The sequence below is a fragment of the Lupinus angustifolius genome, chromosome LG01, assembly GCF_001865875.1.
Source record: "Lupinus angustifolius cultivar Tanjil chromosome LG01, LupAngTanjil_v1.0, whole genome shotgun sequence".
NCBI classification, from domain to species: domain Eukaryota; kingdom Viridiplantae; phylum Streptophyta; class Magnoliopsida; order Fabales; family Fabaceae; genus Lupinus; species Lupinus angustifolius.
In genome coordinates this window covers 5523777-5533542 of record NC_032009.1, presented here as the reverse complement: position 1 = coordinate 5533542, position 9766 = coordinate 5523777, and the positions used below count along the sequence as shown (strand labels likewise).

Below are 9766 nucleotides of genomic sequence, written 5' to 3'. Positions count from 1 at the left end.
TATATATATGTATTATTAGATATTTTCCATCTAATCCATTCATTTGCAGCCCATATCTTATAAAATATTTAAACATAAAATCAATTTATCAAATATACTTTTTATATCAAAACTCTAATTTACAGAACTCAATTGATAGAAACACATTTTTGTAAATGGTATCCCACTGGGCATGAGCAACCATACCTAGTAAATGAAGATATGAACCACATTAAAAAGTATTAGTCATACAATCTATTTTCCTTATATGTTAAAACATAATTTTTCATACTTGAAAAGAAAGAACTCAAGACAGAAACAAGAATAGTAAAGATTCAAGCTCCATAGAAAAAGATAGTTGACACTAAAGTATTGAAGAATCTCTCATAATATTTTCATTTTTGAATTGAATGAAAAAGTGAGCCAATATGGCTTATTTATACAAGAGAAAAGAGGGAAAGAAATCTTGTAAAACAAGCAACTAACACAAACCTAACTAACTAATTCCTAACTTCCTAACCAACAATCATCTTCCAAAAATAACCTCTAAAATATCTTTAATATCACCCTCAAGCTGGTGAGTGAACATTTTTAACCCCCAGCTTGTAATATTAATTTGAAGCAATAACAACGCTTAACCACCTATGGCAAAAGTTATATCATCAAACGCTTAACCATCCATGGCAGAAGTTATATCTTTGCTTAACCACCATGAACAAAAGCTAACCATCCAATGCTTAACCATCTATGACCGAAGTTATATATGAGCTTAACCACCATTGACAGAAGCAAACCAACCATTGATGATAAAAGAGAGAAACTTGGATCAGAATCTTGATCCTAATATATTGCTTCAGTTATGTAAAATTACACATTATAATGATATTGTGTGTGAGAGAGGGGTAAAGAAAATATAGTAATCAAGAAAAAATGTAATTGGGGTTAGAAGTCCGGCTATAAATCCTTGAGCAATGTTTATGAATAATAGATACAAGAAATCTCCAATAACATGGGACGTCCAATTGCAAGTGTGTGCAAAGATGCAAGAAGTAAAGTCGCATATCAGAAAAAGTATCAACTTGAACCTCCATAGGAAAGTAGTAGAGGACATAGCACTTTGCATGGGTGACAATATATTCTTCATTGCATCAACACTATTGTATTGTAGAGACGTCATATCACCTTCAGTTATGGCTAGCAATTTGAGTTAAATGTAACTCTTTCATGCATCACATGAATAAAAAGAAACTTCAAGAACATCAAAATCACCAAGAACTTCTTGGTGAGTTTCTTGACTAAAATCTTTGAAGAACTTAAACTTCTACTACAAATTTCATCTCTGCCATTGAGTTTATTACTTTCAGTTTCTTCACTGCTATCACAACTTTGTTGGACACGAAAGCAAGAAGAAGAAGAATGAAGGAGATTGAAAACAAGAACAATAAAAGAAGATGAAGGCATAAGCAGAAGCACATAATTATTGCTCTAATACCATGTTAAAACATGAATTTCCATACTTGAAAAGAAAGAACTCAAGATAGGAACAAGAAGAGCAAAGATTCAAGCTCCATAGAAAAAGAGAATTGACGCTAGAGTATTGAAGAATCCCTCATAATATTTTTATTATTGAATTGAATAAAAAAGTGAGCCAATATGGCTTATTTATACAAGAGAAAAGAGGAAAAGAAAGCTTATAAAACAAGCAACTAACACAAACCTAACTAGCTAATTCCTAACTTCCTAACCAACAATTATCTTCCTAACCATTATTCTTTATTTTCATCTCTTAAAGATATTAGACCAATAACTATGAGACTACCCAATGGCTCACAAATCATCACCCATATCCCAAGGATTGTTCCCTTAAACCATGACTTGATTTTACAGGCTGTCTTATATTTGTCTACTTTTGCATACAACCTTCTTTCTATACCAAAACTAACAACACAATCTCCTTATATCCTAACTTTTGATGAATCTTTTTGCAAGATCCAGAAAAGACAGTCTTTGAGGATGATTGGTATAGCTAGCTTATCACATGGATTGTATGTCTTGAAGATTAGCACACATGATCTTAAATGCCTCACACATATAGTTAACTTTGTCAAAAGTAAACATTCTATGCTATGACACCTTAGATTAGGACATGCTTCTTAATCTTGTATGCACAATATTAGAACATGCTATCCTTTTGTTACTTATAATAATGACCAAGTTTGTGATACATGTCATTTTGCTAAACAAAAAAAAAAATCGAGTTTTCCTATTAGTGAAACACATTCTCTTAATATTTTTGACTTGATACACACTGATATTTGGGGATCAATTTCCACCATTTCAATTCATGGTGATAAGTATTTCCTAACAATTGTAGATGACTACTCTAGATATACTTGGATTTTTTGCTTGAAAACTAAAGGAGAAGCAACCAAGCTTTTCCAAGATTTTGTTGTCATGATAGATACACAATTTTCCGTCAAAGTCAAAACAGTAAGAAGTAACCATGGAGGAGAATTCCTGATGCCAACCTTCTACTCACAAAGAGGCATACAACACCAAACCAGCTATAGATACACTCCCCAACAAAACAATGTTGTTGAAAGAAAGCATCAACACTTATTGAATGTAGCTAGAGCCCTCATCATTCAGAGCCAAGTCCCAAAAGTTTATTGGCCTTATGCCATCAAGCATGCAACATACATCATCAACCTGCTACCTACCCTTGTCCTACAACATTAGACCCCATATGAGAGGCTTTATCAAAACAAGCCACATCTAAGCAACCTGAGAGTCTTTGGTTCCCTCTGTTTCACTAGCACCTTGGCCCATAATAGAACAAAACTAGATCCCAGGGCCAATAAATGCATATTCCCGAGTCATAAAGAAGGAACCCAAGGATTTATAGTCCTTCATCTCAACTCTAGATCCCTAGATTCTAACAGAGATGTGATCTTCTATGAACACATCTTCCCTTACAAGGAGCACCAAAGCATCATCCATCCAGAACATCTAGATTTAGACTCAGACACACTCCCTTTGCCCATTAACCCAAACTCAGACCCCCTTCTATATGGAAATTCTCTCCATGATACAAATCCTCTACCCCTTCCACCCATCACCACTGACCTCTCTCCTACAATCAACCAACCAACCTCAGACCCAACCATCCCAACTAGGAAGAGCACTAGATCTTCCAATCCACCTTCAGACCTAAAAGACTACCATTGTGCCTTGATTCAAGACACTACTTCATCCAATTCCCACAAATACCCTATCTCTACATACCTATCCTATACCAACCTGTCCCCTTCCTATAGATCCTATGCCTTGAATATCTCTACCAACACAGAACCTACCACTTACAAACAAGCTATCTAACACCCTCACTAGCAAGAAGCCATAAACCTTGAATGGTAGCCCTTCAAGCCAACAATATTTGGCTTATTACTAACCTACCTAAAGACACGAGACCTATAGACTACAAATTGGTCTTTAAAATCAAACACAAACCTGATGGCACTTTAGACAGATATAAAGCTCGTTTAGTAGCCAAAGACTTCAACCAAAGAGAAGGTATAGGCTATCTAGAAATCTTTTCTCTAGTCATCAAAATCAATACTGTAAGACTACTCATATCCATTGCCTCTATTTTTAATTAGACTCTTATACAATTAGATGTAAATAATGCTTTTCTACATGGTGATCTCATAGAAAATGTATACATGACCCTTCCACCTAGATTACCACCTACTTTAACACACAAGATATGCAAACTCCAAAAGTCCCTCTATGGACTCAAGCAGGCAGAGAGGCAATGGTTTGCCAAACTCTCAACACTCCTGTACAAAGCAGGATACTCTCAATCCAAAAGTGATCACTCTATTTTCTTTAAACATCTTCCTGATAAATCTGTTGTCATTCTATTAGTTTATGTTGATGATATCATCTTAACAAGTAACAATAAGACTGAGTTATGTCATATACAACACATCTTGCACAACTCTTTCCAAATTAAAGATTTAGGACACTTAAGATATTTTATTGGTTTTGAAAATGCAAGATCTAATAAAGGCATCTCTATAAATTAAAGAAAATATGCTCTTGAAATTGTTTCTAATGCAGGTATCTTAGGCTGCAAGCCAACACCAACACCAATGTTGAGTGGAAGTCACCCATTTCAGGATTCTAGCACACCACATCATGATGCTCCTACTTACAGAAGAATGATTGGAAGGTTGATCTACCTCACCAATATCAGACTTGACATCTCCTTTGCAGTCAACCAGCTAGCTCAATTCATGGTTACTCCATCAACAACTCACCATCATGCTGCTATTAGAATTCTAAATATCTAAAGGGTACCCCTTCCTTGGGCCTATTCTACCCATCATCATCATCATCATCATCTCTACACATAAAAGCATACGGTGACAATGATTGGGCCTCATGCCCTGATACTAGAAGATATGTTTCAGGTTATTGCATCTACATAGACAACTCCCTCATCTCCTGGAAATCCAAGAAACAAAAGACAATATCAAGAAGTTCTTGTGAAGCTGAATATAGGGTCATGGCTCTCACCACTTGTGAAGTCAAATGGATCACCTACATACTTGCAGATCTCAACATACACCTTCCACAACCTGTAACCCTGTACTATGACAACCAATCAGCAATACACATTGCCTCCAACCTTGTCTTTCATGAGAGAACCAAACACATTGACTTAGACTATCACACTGTTAGAGAACAACACAGTAGAGGATTAATCAAGCTTCTACCTATCCCATCCCAACTTCAATTAGCTGATGCATTAACCAATCCACTAGGCACATAAGACATCCTGTAAAATCAAGTTATGGTTTAAGGGAATAGTCCCTAAGATATGGGTGATGATTTGTGAGCCATTGGGTACACTCACAATTATTGGTCTAATATATTTAAGAGATGATTTGTGAGCAATTGTCTTGAGTAGTTATTGTACTTACTTTAAATGGTAGCTTGTGTTTCAAGCAATTACAAATTTTTCCATTGTATAAATTCTCTACACTTTGCCTTTTTATAGAATCAATTCTAATAATAAATGTTCTATATATTTTCTTCTCTTTTTGCTCTTTCAATTTCCTTCTTTTCTTTCTTGTTGAATTTCCAAGAAATTAAGATGGTATCAAAGCAAAGTATCTATTCTTCATATTTTTCCCTCTTCTTTCATTTTCTTGGAGCTGCTTGGTGCTGAGGCCTTTGGGAATTATGTTTCTCTATCCGTGGATGCAAAGGATTTATATATGGTAAGAATGCATCTCTTACTGAAGCATATGTCCATAAATCTAACCTTTTTTGCAGGAAGTATGCATGGTTATGTTAAGCCAATTTTGTTGCATTAGTGGGAAAACAAAGACCTGACATGAAAATCTTTGGTAAACTTCCAAAGTCTAAGGCAAACAGAAACTATAGCCATTAGATGAACAATAACATGTGGAGAAACCAAGTAGCGGTTGATTGTTGAGATCATATTAAATGTTTCATTCTTGACAGAAGATGTAACAACAATAACATTGCAAATCAATAATCAATACACTAGTCTTTTTTTCTTTATCAATCTCTTTTACAATTTTCATATTCTCTATTCCTCTAAATTCTTCTTAATATTCTTGAAGCAAATATTGCCCATATTATTCTCTTATTATTCTTGAGCAAAACTGCTCATATTCCATCTCACTTTTCTCTTATTATTCTTGAGCAAAATTATTCATATTTCACAGTGCCAAGAATCCATGAAGGTATTCTACTTGAGCATTGTTCTTAAAGAAAATAAATAACCATTCTTTCAACACTTTGGTGATTCTTTATTTCAACACTTTGGTGATTCTTTCGAACTCCAGATTCATTTTTTTCACATTTGCTATCATCTACTCAAGCTGAGAATCAATAGTATTCACTCTCCAGCTTGAGGGGGGTGTTAAATATGCTCATATGCATATAATTTTGTATTTGTCGTTGTGTATATGGTTTGCTACATAAGTTTTGTTATTGTTGGTTATGATTGATTCATCTCTTAGTTAGTTTCGGTTATGGTAGTTAGGCTTGTGTTTACTTTAAATGGTAGCTTGTGTTTCAAGCAACTATAAAATTTTCCATCGTATAAATTCTCTACACTTTGTGTTTGTATAGAATCAATTCCAATAATGAAAGTACAATATATTTTCTTCTCTGTTTGCTCTTTCAATTTCCTTCTTTTCTTTCTTGTTTAATTGCCAAGAAATTAAGATTATGCCTATTTGCAAATCATGTACTATTTCCCTATTTACATTAGCATCACTTTTATAATAATAGTGGTGGGAAAATGTATGAAGGTGATTGTAATCTATTAAACAAAAATGAATAGTGAAATTAATTAAACTAAACTTAATGAGGAAGAACAAAACACTCTAAATTAAAAATACTTGTACCAAATCTTGGTAACTATGTTTGTAACATTCATCAAGGGTGTGAACTTGCAAACTTATTAAAATAAAAAATTAAATATATGGAATGAAACTCCAGTGACACTTAAGTTTTTATCTAAGACAATTGATAAAAATCTTGGACACATAATGGATACAACAACAAATGACTAAATTTAATTCAAAGAAAGGTTGTAGTTTTTGGAGGTGATTTCAGACAAATCTTGCCAATGATTCCAAGAGGTCGTCGTTCAAATATTGTACATGCAACAACCAATCAATCTTATATTTGACATCGATGTACAATTTTAACTCTTACAAAGAACACGCGTCTATAAAATCATGACAATGCAACCGAAATCAAGCAATCATCTGAATGGATATTGAAGATGGGGGATGAGAAATTATCCAAGCCTAATGATGGTTGTGTTGAAGTTGATATTCGAGAAGAACATTTGATACTTGATTTTGATAACTCAATTGTTGTCATAGTGTTTAGCACCTACCCAAACCCACAACATCACTACAAGGACAAACAATTGATGCAATCTAGGGCAATACTTCCATCAGCAATTGAGATTGTTGATCAAATCAATGAATATGTTCTGAGTATAATTTCAGTTGAATGTTTTTAGTTGTCTTCAAATTTTCATTATGTTCTATATAATAGATTTATTAAAGTTATACTAAGTAAAAAAGAATAAATGAGTTCAAATATAGTTGATATGTCTAATGCTAATGAAAGTGAAACATTCAAATATCAACTCCTGAATTTCTAAACTCATTTACAATATCTGGCCTTCCCGGTCATAAGATCAAGTTGAAAGTTGAAACCCCAACAATGCTATTGAAGAATGAGTTTAAAATTTATGCACTGCCAGTATAAAGTTTTTTACACTGTCAGTATATCATCCACCATTAATTTGTATTACTTTTATTTTAGAGTCAATGATAGTTAACATATGAGTGATAAATGATTTGTTAATACTGTAAAAACACTTATAATGTCAGCGTACACATATTAAATCCTTGAAGAATTTAGATCAATCTAAAGGATTATGTAATGATAAAAGCACAATTGTCACTAAAATGACAAATTATGTACTTGAAGTAAAAATCATGTCAAGAAAAAACATTAGAAATATCATATATATATTTCTCGGATGTTAATGTCTTCATCCCAATATTCATGGTCTTTCAAGCATATGAGAAGATAATTTCCTATAATTGTTACATATGCTATGACAATCAATATATCTCAAGTCAACCATTAGAAAATGTAGGATTATTTTTACCTAGACTAGTATTCCATTATAGTCAATGATACTAGCTATTTCAATAGTTCAAAGAAAAAAAGGATTGAAAATATTGATGTTGATAAGGATGGTCAACAAGACAACAACAAATATGAGTTATAAAAAAGTTATCCAAAATCTCTAACATATATGTCTTCCTAACTTTTTTTCATAATAATTCTTTATTTATTTAATATAACGAGTTCAACATCATCTCATTTGTCAACAAATCTATATGAATAATCAAATATATAAATATCATATTTCACGAGGTAACTCTCAATAACATTTTCATTAACAAATTATGTTTTCATTCTTTAAATAAATTCATGTAAAATACATTGATTCTCATGTAAATACACAAGTATCCTACTAGTTAAAGATTAAAACGTATTAGTCATACAAACTATTCTCCTTATGCCTATTTGAATTATCATCACTTATATAATAATATATGGGAAAATGTATGAGGAGGTGAATGCAATTTTTTAAACAAAAATGAATAGTAAGAGTAATTAAGTTAAATTTCATGTAGTGTCTATATAATATACCATATTTATGAAAATTTTATGCGAGATTAAACAATTTTATATCATTTTTTCTCAAACATTTCAGTAACGAATATATTTTTTTGTAAAGTAAATTAGAGATCATTGATCCTCATAAACTCAAAGAAATGTCAACCTACTTTATTTTTTCCATTACACTTAAATTAGTTGTTGCTAACTAAGGCTGAAACCAATAAATGATTTAAAATTAACAATAAAATATTTTATTATATATTTTAAGACTTATCATATATAATAAAATATCATAGACAACTCTAGATCAAATAAAAAATTTGTATTTTATATACAAAAATGATAATATTGTAAATAATGAGAGAATGATGTATTTTTATATTAAAAGAAGATATGAGATCCACTTACTCTAAGAGTAAGTTTAATAAACCTACTTCACATCTTAGCCATATATTCTAGGGAAATCTAATGATTCAAATCTACTCACTAACTCAAACAATTGAATTTTCCTAGAATAGATGGCTAAGATGTGGAGTAAATTTTTTAACTTACTATTGGAGTAAATAAATCCCCTCTCTTAAAGAAATAATAAAATACTTAAACTTATCTTATTACTTAAATATTTGTTATTTTGTATGATCAATACGTCTTGAAAATGTTTGAGATAACAATTCAAGTTTTCATACTTTTTTGTTGCAACATCTGGTCAAGTTGGCTCATGGAAATAAGAGAGGGAACTTGTTTTTTGTACTACTAAGGGTATCCCCTTACCCAAAAGGGTAAGGAGCTAATTCGTTTCGGAGTACGTGACTGTCATTTCCAATAAGTAGGGTAATTCGTTTCGGATATCCCATGAAAGAACTCTGGACCTTTTGGTCATCCTAGGAATCAAGGGGGACCTTACACCACTAGACCAACATATTGTTGGTAGGGAAGTTTGTTCTTTGGTCTAATGAGAAATGGATTTCAATTCATCTATTAAGTGGTGAGAATTGATCATTTTCATACTTACAACATAGTATATCTCAAAATTTATTTTGTCACCATTCCGTAAATGATGGGTGACACATAGTACAAAGAGAAACAAGAAATAGTAAATTATAAACAACTCATTTTGGTTCATTACAAAATGGCGCAATAGTTCCACGGAAATGTTGCTTAAATACACAAAAGATAATAGTAAATTCATAGTCAAATCCTATATGCAAATTTACAAATGTCCAATTTATCATAACTAATGTATAATTAATTTAAATTAAATTACACTAACATCTCATTAAATTTAGCTTATGTACACTCATCACCCTGTTCATTTAAAAGATTTTACTCTTCCGCTGTATAATAGTTAGCTTAATGTATATAAATCATGAATAATTTTTATATGTGCAAAAATAGAAGGAATAATTTGTATAGTTTATTTGAGTAACCCTCAACGGGTATCACATTCATTTACTCTTGAACTAATCTATCACAATGTACAATTAGGTGTTGAAGCTGACCTTTTTTCATCCTTTTCTTTTGCTTGTGA

At 32.0% G+C, this 9766-nt stretch overlaps 1 long non-coding RNA gene across 1 annotated transcript in view; it reads left to right on the top strand.

Moving 5' to 3' along the window:
* Positions 1-8780, top strand: part of LOC109348222 — a 22408-nt gene extending 13628 nt beyond the window's left edge. Inside the window, exons 2-3 of the long non-coding RNA XR_002107712.1 lie at positions 5932-5935; positions 8637-8780. This is a non-coding gene — a long non-coding RNA (uncharacterized LOC109348222). The remainder of the gene's footprint in view (positions 1-5931; positions 5936-8636) is intronic.